General features: G+C 43.2%; 1 protein-coding gene across 1 annotated transcript in view; it reads left to right on the top strand.

The window, feature by feature from the left end:
• LOC143289096 (uncharacterized) overlaps positions 1-12,500 on the top strand; it is a 391,817-nt gene that overhangs the window by 275,776 nt on the left and 103,541 nt on the right. Inside the window, exon 6 of the mRNA XM_076597944.1 lies at positions 6,908-6,969. The gene's annotated coding sequence lies outside the window, so the exon portion shown is untranslated. The remainder of the gene's footprint in view (positions 1-6,907; positions 6,970-12,500) is intronic.

Genomic DNA, 12,500 nt, shown 5'->3' with positions numbered 1-12,500 from the left:
CCGGGACAGACAGGGGTGGTGGTGGGTGGCGGACGGGAAAGGGGCAGGGAGGGAGGTGGGTGGGGTGGCGGGGAAAGGGGCAGGGAGAGAGGTGGGCGGGGGTGGAGGGGAAAGGGGCAGGAAGGGAGGGAGGTGGGTGCAGAAAGCATTCCTGGCGTGCGTGACTTACGGAAGTGCTTTCGCTTTTTTTGCCATTTTTCCCTTGTTGTTGACAAACGGTGTTCCTCTTTTTTTTTGGTTGTGCGTTGAGGTGATTTGATCAGAGTTTATTTGTTGTTGTTGTTTTTTTGTGTGTGTTTCTTTGCTTGTTTGTTATTATTGTTTTTAATTTGTGGAATGGTGAGAAGGGTTTGTTTTTGTTTTATTGGGTTTTCTTGGGGGGAGGGGGGGGTTTGGTGGTGTTTTTTTTTTTCTTTCTTTTTTTGGGGGGGTGTGGGGTTTTTTGTTTGTTTTGTTTTGCTTAAGTTGTTGCGAATCACAATGAGAAGTGAAGATTGAACACTGACTGTTGCGGTGTCTTTAGCTTTTTACGATTTAGACCTCAGGGGGGGAAAATTGGGTATCAAATATACGAATATGTCTTTATGAATTTGGATTTTGGGTCTGTGTTGGCGTTTCAAGAGGTTGGGGAAGAGAATATGTGTTTGAAAACGTTTCGTCAGCGTTTGATAGATTGTAGATGGCAAAACTGGGAGGAGCATGTTCATTCGAGTGATAGATTTGATTTGTACAGAGCTTACACTTCTACTCATTGAGTAAAGAGTTATCTTCTGTCTAATATGGACCGACATCTGCGATTTATTTTAACAAGATTTAGGTTTGATATTTCTGGAATAAATGTGCATTGGTACCGTTATAAAAATGCAAGCAATTCAGATACTTTGTGTCCCCTGTGCGAGGAATCAACTGACGACGAAGTTCATTTTGTGTTGCAGTGTCCTGCTCTGAATCATCTGCCTTTGAAACTTATTCCAAGAAAGTATTTTTAGTATCCATGTTTGTTTAGACTCTAGTTCTGCTTATTGGTGCCATCTCCTGTTGATGGTATTATGCGTCATCTGGAATGGTATCTATACAGAGCTTTTAAGTTTAGAGAGACGCTGTTGTGTTACTGTCTTTAAGTTACTATGATGCAAAAGCTGTAGTGCAGACAGAAAACGGTTATAGTGACATTTGCAAAAAATTTTATCGCCCCTTGTTCATATGGGGCTATGGCCTTAACTGAATAAAACATCTCTCTCTCTCTCTCTCTCTCTCTCTCTCTCTCTCTCTCACTCTGCATGACCCCTTCCTCTCTCTCTCTCTCTCTCTCTCTCTCTCTCTGTCTGACCCCTCCCACGCCCCCTCTCTCATTATCCCTCTCTAAGAGGTGATGGTCGCACGCCTAACAGGCTTAGTGATTCTAGCTCTCCGTATTTTTGTTTATTGTGTTGGTTGTGTTTGGTGTTGTGTGGTTGGATTCTGTCATGGATCCCTTCGGACAATGGATGTGTGTGTGTCCCCCGATCTGCATCAGACTTGCTGTATTCTGGATTTCTTTTTCCGCTTTCCTGTCAGTTTTGAACTGCGCCGGCCCGCCATTCATCTCTCCCTTCAACACGCCTGTACACATGCAAAACGTAACGTTCAGTGGTTGTGGACATGGGGGCCGCTTTTGTCAAGGTGAGCGCAGCGTCCCTCCCTTTGTTCTGTACTCGCGCGCTGAACTGTTTGCGATCGAACCTGCACCTTTGACCCCTGACCTAGTTGTGCGCCTGCGAGAAATAGGAAAAGGCGCTTGCCTGCCGCGAAGACGAACACGCCGAGCAGGAAAGAGAAAACAAAAGCCCGTCAAAACTGTCGTTTCCGTACGGACCCCCGACAGCACTACTGACAGTACCCCTGATGTGTCACCTATGTGTGTTGACAGATCCACTTTATGCGGCGCTGTTTGTGCAGCTTTCAACCTCAACACACGTGTTCCTGCTAACATTTTTACTTCCCGTGACATTGTCCCCTCTGATGACAATATTCCGATCTGAAATGTATCCCCAGTGCCAGTGATAGCCTCTGCTCCGCTTCCTACTCCTGCCACACCTGTCTCAACTCCCGGACCTTTTTCTTCCTTCCCATTGTCCTCCACTGCTCAGTCACCATCTTCTTCTTCCACTGTCTGTCTGCCTGACTCACCTGCTTCACCATTAGATTCCTCTCTCCTTACCTCTGATCTTTTTCATGCCTGTCTGTTCAATGCTCAGTCTGTCTGCCCTGATCAAAAGACTGACAATATTTCTGATTTTATTTTTGAAAAAAACTTTGATATCGTATTTTTTACCGAAACCTGGTTAAAGTCACAAGGTCACGAACCCAAACTTAAACAACTGAAAACAAATAAAGTCAAAACAAATAAAGTCCGAAAACAAATAAATAAAGTCAAACATGATCTCATCAGCAAAGACAAACTTATTTTCTTCTCAAGATCTCGATGCCACATCCACCAAATCTCTTTACTCTGTCATCTCAAATCTTCTTGGAACTGCAAAAAAGACTCCTTTTCCTTCTGCCTACACTTGATCTGAACTCCCCAATGTCTTCTCCTCTTTCTTTTTCGACAAAGTCCAAAATATTCGTACCATCTTAGACCAAGTGTCTTTTCAAACTGTTCATCCTTATCCTCAATTCAGCGGCACTCCTCTCCATTCCTTTAATCCATTGACTGAAACAGAAGTTCATGAAATCCTGAAAGAAATGACATTAAAATCCTGTGAGCTCGATCCTATACCAGCCTCTGTCTTTTCCCAGTGTGTCTCACAGCTTCTCCCCACAATCACCAATATTGTCAACTCACCCCTTCTCACTGGAACGTTTCCATCCACTTTCAAAACTGCAATCGTCCGGCCTCTTCTGAAGAAACCCAACCTTGACGCAAACATTTTGAAAAACTATAGACCAGTTTCTGATCTTCCATTCATGTCCAAACTCCTTGAAAAAGCTGTCCTCAAGCAGTTTCAACAATCCCATCCACTCATTTCAGTCTGCCTATCGCGCTGACCACAGCACCGAAACCACTCTCCTCCACATTCTGAACAATCTACTGATAGCGTCCGACTCAGGAAAAAAATTCCCTTCTCACTCTTCTCGACTTGTCAGCCGCCTTTGACACGGTAGACCATTCAATCCTTCTTTCCAGTCTTCATTTTACATTTGGTATGAACGGCACTGTTCTAAACTGGTTCAAATCTTATCTCACTGATCGATTCCAATCTGTCATTGTTGATCATTTCCAATTTGAACCCGTTAAAATTGAACATGGAATCCCACAGGGATATGTTTTAGGCCCAGTGCTCTTCACACTGTACACTGCTCCTCTCGCTGAAATTATCAACCGCCATAATATCAGTCATCATTCTTATGCTGATGACACTCAACTCCAGAATAGTGATACCCCTGAAAATTTTTTGTCGCTCTTGCAAGAAACATCCAACTGCTTCCTGGACATTCAAAACTGGATGACTCGAAATAAGTTACAATTGAACGCGGACAAAACTGAAGCAATGATCATAGGAACTAAATAAAAACTGTCTTCCATCACAATTGACACAATCAAACTTGGCAGTACATCCAATTCTCTTTCCACGTCAGTCAGGAACCTCGGTGTTGTCCTTGACAATACACTGTCCATGCAAAAATTTATCAGTCAGACATGTCAGTCCTGCTACTGTCAACTGCGGCGCATCAGTGCCGTCCGGAAATATCTGTCCACTGACGCAACATATAGACTTGTCATTTCTCTCATTCTCTCTCACCTTGATTACTGTAACTCTCTATTGTCTGGTTTGCCTGCTTCATCCATTCAGTCCCTTCAGCGCATACAAAACTCTGCTGCCCGACTCGTCCTCAGAAAGAAAAGATCTGAGCACATCACTCCTCTTTTGCAATATCTCCACTGGCTCCCTGTCTCACACCGAATAAAGTACAAGATCAGCACTCTATGTTATAAATGTATTCACAAAACTGCCCCTTCCTATCTCTGTGGCTGCCTTCACCTCTACACTCCATCTCGCTCACTACGATCGGCTTCGGATCCACTCTGTTTACGCATACCCAGATTCAAACACTCGACTGTTGGCCGCCGTTCTTTCTCTGTCTCTGGAACTTGCGATTGGAATGAACTTCCTCTTTCGCTTCGTCAAGTCTCCACTCTCAGCTCTTTCAAGTCTGGCCTTAAAACTCACCTCTTCCCAAAATAGCCTCCCTTGCCTGCCCTTCCTTGTCTTCAGTTTCTACAGTTTTAGAGTTATGCATGCGTGTGAATGACTGGTGCGAAAGCACTTTGATTTGTCTCTGCACAAGATTCAGCGCTATATAAATACCATTATTATTATTATTATTAATGCTAGATGTGCCCTCACGCGCACACACACACACACACACACACACACACACACACACACACACACACACACACACACGTCTTTCACTTTCCTTCCTCGTTGAGAACACAGACCTGACAACTGACCGTCATTCAGACAATGGAGGAAGGACGGGCTGGCCTTTGCTGAGAAATACCGATTATCCCCCCCTATTGACCGGACAAAGATCTTTTCTCGACAGTTGTTGAGGGGGCAGGGGGGATCTGGTCAAGATTTCTATCCGGCGCTGTGCTTCTTAGCGTCTGCGCCTGTCTAGGGACAACTGACAGAGGAAAAAGAGGGACCGGAGAAGTGGGAGTAGACAGGAGGAGGAGGAATTTTGTTTAATGTCCCGTCACACATATCGGCGATTGAAGACATTTTGTTATTAAAGTATTTATATATATACATTTTAGTACTATCGTTTAGAATGGGTGGGAGATGTGAATGAATGGAGAGTTGGGGGAAACTGGGCAAATGAGGGTGAAGTGAGGGTGGAATTTGAAAATAATATCTAAATAAAATTACAGGAAATTACTTAAAGGACTTCGTAAAAAAAAGAAGTCGTTAAACTGACAAGCGAATCAACTGATAATGAATGCAAAAAGTCAAAAACATCAACGTTACGCAGGTCATTGAAACGCACCGTACCAAGATTTCACACCGAACTCTATCGGAAATCATTCATACCATCTACTACTTATCTCTGGAATTCTCTAGCTGATTATGTTAAAACCAGCAATTCCTTAAGCCAGCTTAAACATTACCTATGTGCTAACGATGCTATAGTGCCTAGCTATTATCACTTTGGTAAACGGAAGAACAAATCATTCAGTCGACTTCGTCTAGGGATTAGTGACTTAAGAGAAGATATGTTCAACAGACATTTAATAAACGACCCACTTTGTGCTTGTGGCACTGCAAGCGAAACTGCTGAACATTATTTATTATTTTGTCAAGACTTTCATATGGCTCGGGCAAACACAATCTTAAATTTATCTCCAAACTACATTCACGTTAAAACTCTGTTGCATGGAGATCCTGTTCTCCAAAATCATACAAATATATTCGTATTTCAAACTGTCCACCAGTTTATCTCCGATTCAAATAGATTTTAGCTTAGAAAGTATTGTGAAGAAAGGGTACAACATGATTCTATTCGTAAAATATATGTTGAATTTATTTGACTGACCAAATATTCAAAGTGAATGGATTGGCCAATGATCTGTTAGAATTTCTCCTCTCCCCTCTGTTCCCCCTCCTCCACCACCTTACCCTCCATTCTTCTAAATTTTCTTCTTCTTCTTCGTGTTTTTCTTCTATTAGGCCAATTACTTTGGTGATAATAAATTTAATCTCATGTTAATATTGATATTAGCATTATTTTACTATATTATGTACTGTTTGTTTATTTGTTTTATTTCATTATTTCATTACTTACTGTTTATGAATGTTATTTGATACAAGTCATAATATGGTTCATCAGCCGTCATGATAAAATTGAAGTGCAACGTTGTGAGCACAGTATAAGCTTTAAGCTTGTTGATGCTCTTTTGTTATTCATTGCATTGTAATCATGTGTATTGTTGAATAATTAAAGATTATTTAAACCAACGTTCTCAGTCACTTGTGAAGACACACTTTCGTGTACATAAGGCTTCATCAAGCAACAGTCAAAGATTATATGTTTAATTGTCAGGTTACTAAAGCATATGAACTTGACATTAGAACAATGCTTGGTCCGTAATGAATTTGATAATTGAGAGCTAAACTCAGAATTGATCTCCGAATCGGACCAGAGTCTGAGAGAGTCAACTGACGAGGTTTTAGACTTGAATTTAAGCACCGATAAAAGTCGCTTTCTAGTGTATTGCTTATTTCCTTGTATGACAATGGGAGTAGAGGTGAAGAGAGAATTTATGAGAGTGGGAGAGTGAGGGGGGGTTGTACAGGTCAATATATATGGCGTGTAAGAATGAATTTTCTTTTCTTTTTTAAAGGGTTGGGGGACACGCTTTCAAATGTGATGCTTGCATCCTCGCTTGCAACTCACTTTGCATGTTTGAGGGATGATAGAAGGTGGGGGTGGGGGTGGGAGGGTGGAGAAAGAAAGAGAGAATTGTCATGAGTGGTATGTCCAATTTGTAACTTCGTCTTCAATGTAAAGCGCCCTGAGCTCTTTAGTGAGAACGGGCGCTAAACTGTTAATATCATGAAAATGCATGGTGAAAAGTACGTGGTGTTATCACCTTTTGGGTTTGAACGATACCTTACTTTCAAACATGTCACACTACAAGGACAGAGCAGCATGGAAGTCTAGAATAAAATACTACCATATACGTTCACACTAAACATTTTTCACAAACCCATTCACACAAGCGCGCGCCCACGAACGCACACACACACACACACACACACACACACACACACACGGGCATGCACTCGCACACACATACACACACACGCGCACGCGCACAGCGTGGAGGATCTTTAACCAAATTCACTGTGTGTTACAGGTGCAGAGACAGAGGCATTATCTCCAGGGTGAAGCGAAGCATGAAACCTAGTCACTTCAAAGGTCGGTGTGTCTGTTTGATGGTCTCTGTCTGTCTGCTTCTGTGTGTGTGTGTGTGTGTGTGTGTGTGTGTCTGTCTGTGTGTGTGTGTGTCTGTGTGTGTGTGTCTGTGTGTGTAGTTTTCAATGTGTGCATGATCGATCGTGTGTGTGCGTTTCCTTGTGTGTTTATATGCGTGCTCGTCTTGATGTATCAGTGCTCGTGCAAGTCGTATGTTCGTGTGCTTTTGCATGTATTACGTTCAAGATTATATGATAATATATACGTGGCTGTGTGTGTGTGTGTGTTTGTATGTGAGTGTGCGTGTGTGTCTGTGTATGTGTGATTGCATGTGTATGCTTTGGAGGATGTGTACATACTTGAGTGTATGTACGTGTGTATTGGCATTTGTTGTATAATTATGTGTGCGCGTTGCCTTGATGGTAATTTATGAGAATAGTACCCATTCAAAAGTGGTAGTTAGGTTCAAACGTGTTTTGCTAACAAGAATTATATTATGGACCGTACGAACTGTCAAGAACTGGACTTCTGTACAGACTGTCTGTATAGGCTGTCGCTGTCACTGCATTTACAGATACATCCCCATGCATCACAGCTAGATGCTCATCGGATTCTGCCATTTTTTTTTTCTTCTTAGCACAGAGAATATAATAAAACAAGAGAGGCAAGGCCTTCAAGACTCACTTGTGTACACTTTAAAAAAAATCCAAGCGTTTTATGTATTCAGTATAATTTCAAAATGTAATGTTTAAGATGAGAAAGATCAGTTTAAAGCAAATTAACTCCCCTAGCATTAATTACAGAGTAATTTCCCTTTTATACTATCTGCACCAAAACGTTTGCAAAATAAATAAAACTTCCACGCTTAGCAAAAGAAGTTCCTGTTTGAACAAAAAATGATAATAATGACTGCTCTTGTTGTTGGGTCAGAATATCAGATCAAAGTGCCAAGTTTAGAGAATATAAAAAATATAAATATAACAGTAAATGCAGTTTGCATATAATTAGGCTTCTTTTTTTTTCTTCTTTTTTTTTTTGCCCATCCCAGAGGTGCAATATTGTTTTAAACAAGATTACTGGAAAGAACTGAATTTTTCCCTATTTTTATGCCTAATTTGGTGTCAACTGACAAAGTATTTGCAGAGAAAATGTCAATGTTAAAGTTTACCACGGACACACAGACACACACACACACACACACACACACACACACACAGACAACCGAACACCGGGTTAAAACATAGACTCACTTTGTTTACACAAGTGAGTCAAAAAATGCGTCTGTTTGCTGTCATTATAAGAAACGATACTGTGGCGAAAACTGATGACTGACAATTCTGTGGTGGATGGCATGGCATGTAATGCATGCCTCAAAACTACTTTTCCAGTCAGATCGGCTCGAGATTACATTTCTTACTTACGACATAATGATATGTTCCCCTTATATGGCATTATTTCTTATATGCCACTGTCTTTTTATCATGGCTTCTTATCATTGCTGACTTCATTCATATAATCCTTAATGTGTCGAAAATTTGAAATCATGGTTTGTTTGTTTTAATGAAATAGTCTAAACTGAGACTGATTGGTGACAACATATCGTAGTGAATGCCTCGAATTTTTTGTCGTTGTTGTTGTTAGTTTTTTTTTGCTTACTTTTTGTTTTTTCTTCGTTTTTTCAGTAACACAGAGTAACCACAAACTACATTCCTGACTGAACGCTGATTTATCATTTTCTCTTTTCAATGCTGTATGTCAGCAGACCTTCATATGGTCCCACGTGCTGCGTGGTGGTTCGGCGCACGTGTTCACAGACTTGACATAAGCCTACAGTTGGGCCGACAGCACAGTGAGAGCTGTATTATCAATGGTTTCTCCATTGCAATGGGAAGTCATTTAATTAGACTTTTCTGAAGGACTATGTCTCTCAAACTAGAAGGCAAAATTGCACTGGCTCTTAGTGCTGCAGCCTTGGGGGCTACTTAGTCTTTGGAAACCATCCCAACGCCGTCTGTCCAAAAACCCTCTTGGCCGAGAGAGTGGGGGATGTAACTTGGGCAAGATGCTCTCCACAAAAATCAGATTCTAACGCAGATAGTCAGGACAGCAGTTGCCTCCTCTGCTGTTCTGGTGGTCATAGTCGGACACGACTGACTGTCATTGGTGGTACGGTCGTATGATCAGGGTTATCTTGCGACAACACTTATTTCCACGGCTTATCTCCTCCTCATCTCCTGGCTCCTCCTTGTTCGATACTATCAAGTCAGCTGAGACGACCTTTCTGACCAACAGAGCCTTTTTTATTTCCGATCTTTCTTTCTTTCATTCCTTTTCTTGTCGGGCGAACTTGTTTGTTTTCTTGTGTAATTGTTTTTGTTGTTGCTTTTTAAAGTAAATAGTGACTACATTTCTACGAAGAGTGATGTTTTCTTTACTTGCAAACTTTTTGGTGCTCCTATTAAATGTATTATTTTAAGACGCAGTCATAAAAGACTGCATTTGTGACTCGTATTGAATATCGTTGTTTTTGTTGTTTGTTTCTTTGTGTTTTGTTGTATGTGTGTTTTTTGTTGTTGTTCTTGTTTTGTTTTTGCTTTGTTTTTGGTGTGTTTTTGTTTTGTTTTGTTTTGTTTGCAAACTCAACTGACTGACTGATAAGCCGTTTATTGTGTCCAACTTTGTGATGTCTTTGTGCAATTGCTGAAATATCTGCCGATACATAAAATGGGGGCCATTGTGTGAGATCCATTGTGGGTGCCAGTCTGTCTGTCCATCTAAGGGGATCATGGGGTGACAAATGGAAGCGGATTAGCGCTCTGCAAACCCGTTTTGGTTTTTAATCTGTCTGGAGATTTCGAGTGGTGGTGTCGTCTGCCTGTCTGAGTGAGTGTGTGTGTGTGTGTGTGTGTGTGTGTGTGTGTGTGTGTGTGTGTGTGTGTGTGTGCCTCTGTGTGTGTGTGTGTGTGGTTGTTGTTGTTTTTTGGAGGGGGAAGTGTGTGATTGTGTGTGTTTGTGCGCGCGTGTGCGTGTGGGGAAAGGGTTGTGTGTGTGTGTGTGTGTGTGTGTGTGTGTGTGTGTGTGTGTTAGCATTTCCTTTTCCTCAACCCACGAACTGGGATGTGGACTCCAAACCTTAAGAATTTGATCTGTGCCATGGATCGTTTCAATTTTTACTTCTTTTGGGGGGAGGGGGTGGAGGGTGGGAGGGGAATGGGTAGAGAAGAAGAAGAAATTTAGGTCTAACGGAATTCTTTCTGCGTTCGTGATATTCTTATTTTCACGAAAGGAAAGAAAAGGGGTGGGAATCCTCCTTCCGAGAAGAGTTTTTCTTCTCAGACCTCACTCGCATGTCAAGCTGTTGTGTCGTTGTGAAGTTGAATGTACCACCCTCCCACTCCCCACCCCCACCCCCTGCCACACACACACAGAGACTCACACACAACACACACACACACACACACACACACAAACACGCGCGCGCGCGCGCGCAGACACACACACACACACACACACACACACACACACAACATAATTATATATATATGCGCATTGGCATTTTCTTTTCTTTTATTCTTGTGTGCGCGTATATATATATATATATATATATATATGTGTGTGTGTGTGTGTATGTGTGTGTGTGTGACTCTGTATATGTGTCTGTGTGTGTGTGCGTGTGTGACTCTGTGTGTGTCTGTGTGTGCGTGTTTTACCCCTTGCCAAACTAATTACCGGGGGTGACTCATTGACGTAAGGGTGACTGCTGACTGGCACGCCGTGTGAGCCGTGTTTGCTGTGTGAATTTTGATACAGGAATGGAGGAATCAAGTGGCGTGGTGCAGTGGCCGGCTCCATTATTAATTGTCCCACTTTGTGGGGATGTGATAATCGATCTGTGTGTTTGTGTGTGTCCTTTTGTCGCTCTTGTCACTCCATGTCTGTTTGTCTCCATGCTGTCTGTCTCCCCTCTCTCTCTCTCTCTCTCTCTCTCTCTCTCTCTCTCTCCCTCACTCTGTTTCTTTCTCTCTCTCTCTCTCTCACTATATATATATATATATATATATATGTGTGTGTGTGTGTGTGTGTGTGTGTGTGTGTGTGTGTGTGTGTGTATGTATGTGTGTGACTCTCTCTCTCCTTAATGTCTTCCACTGAACACGTCGTGCACACACACACACACACACACACACACACACACACACACACACACACACACACACAATGAGAGAGGAAGTAAACACGTACCAAACTCCTCACATGCATGTATGTACAATCATTCATGCGCGCGTGTATCGTCGCGTGTTTGGCTTAGTTGAAACTGTAAGGGTTTGAATTTCGCAAAACTGTTCCCACGTCACGCGTGATTCTGGGTGTCTGTGTATCTGTTTCTCTGTATCTTGGTGAGTGTACATACATGTGTGTGTGTGTGTGTGTGTGTGTGTGTACGCGCGTGAGGGGTCACGGGGGTACTCTCGTATATGTACTGCATACGTACAGGTTTCACAGCTATCGCACATCCTGAAGACGGCGTGAAGTTTCGGAAGGGAGACTATCAGCACGTAGATCAGCACACTACCACGGACCATTTACCCCTCCCCCCTCCCCCCACCACCCCCCCACCCCCAGTGCCCCTTCCCCTCCACTCTCCCATCCTCACCCCCCCTCACCCCACCCCCTCATCCTCCAAACACCGCCTGCCTTTCATCGATCCTATCGATGACCGAGGCGACAGTTTACCGCAGATGGTTTCTCTCGACAGGGCAAGGACCCTCCTCCTCCTCCTCCACCACCCCTCTCTGCCCCCGTCCCCCCCAGCCCCAGCCCCAGTCCCCCCCCTCCCCTGCACCCCCCATCCTCCATCCTCCATCCTCACCTCTCCTCCACCCTGGCCTTATCTCGCTTTTTCCGGACGCACTTGTATTACAAAGACTACCAAGATGGAAGGGGAGATCCGTGTTTGATTTCCGTGCAACACGTGCAGATGACAGCAGCCGGGTCCCACGTGTGGTGAGAAGGGTCAGGACAGAGAGAGAGAGAGAGAGAGAGCGAGCGGTGTCAGGGCTTGTCTACCTTGTAGAGAGAGAGAGAGCGGCGTCAGGGCTTGTCTACCTTTTTCATCTGGAGGCTCACAGAGAGAGAGAGAGAGAGCGCGCGAGAGCTCGGTGTCAGGGCTTGTCTACCTTGTTCTTCTGGTGTTGGTCTGAAGGGTTAGGGAGAGAGAGGGGGGGAGAGAGAGAGAGAGAGCGGTGTGAGGGCTTGTCTCCCTTTTTCATCTGGTGTTCGTCTGGAGGGTCAGAGAGAGAGAGAGAGAGAGGCGTCAGGGCTTGTCTACCGTCGCACGTGCCGACACGGTTTAGGGTCAAAGTTTAAGTACGTGTGTTCGGGTGACAGACTTTTTAGTGTCTTTACAATAATGACTTTGTTGTTGTTATTGTTGTTTTATCCTCCTCAGCGTAAATCTTAGATATGAAAAGGATCCCAGTTCTAGTTCCAAACTCTTACTGGCCTGACAATTTGTGCTTTGATTTCAGCAAATG

The sequence above is a fragment of the Babylonia areolata genome, chromosome 13, assembly GCF_041734735.1.
Source record: "Babylonia areolata isolate BAREFJ2019XMU chromosome 13, ASM4173473v1, whole genome shotgun sequence".
Classification (NCBI taxonomy): domain Eukaryota; kingdom Metazoa; phylum Mollusca; class Gastropoda; order Neogastropoda; family Buccinidae; genus Babylonia; species Babylonia areolata.
The sequence above is the reverse complement of the archived record's forward strand: the minus strand, read 5'-3'. Positions and strand labels throughout refer to the sequence as shown.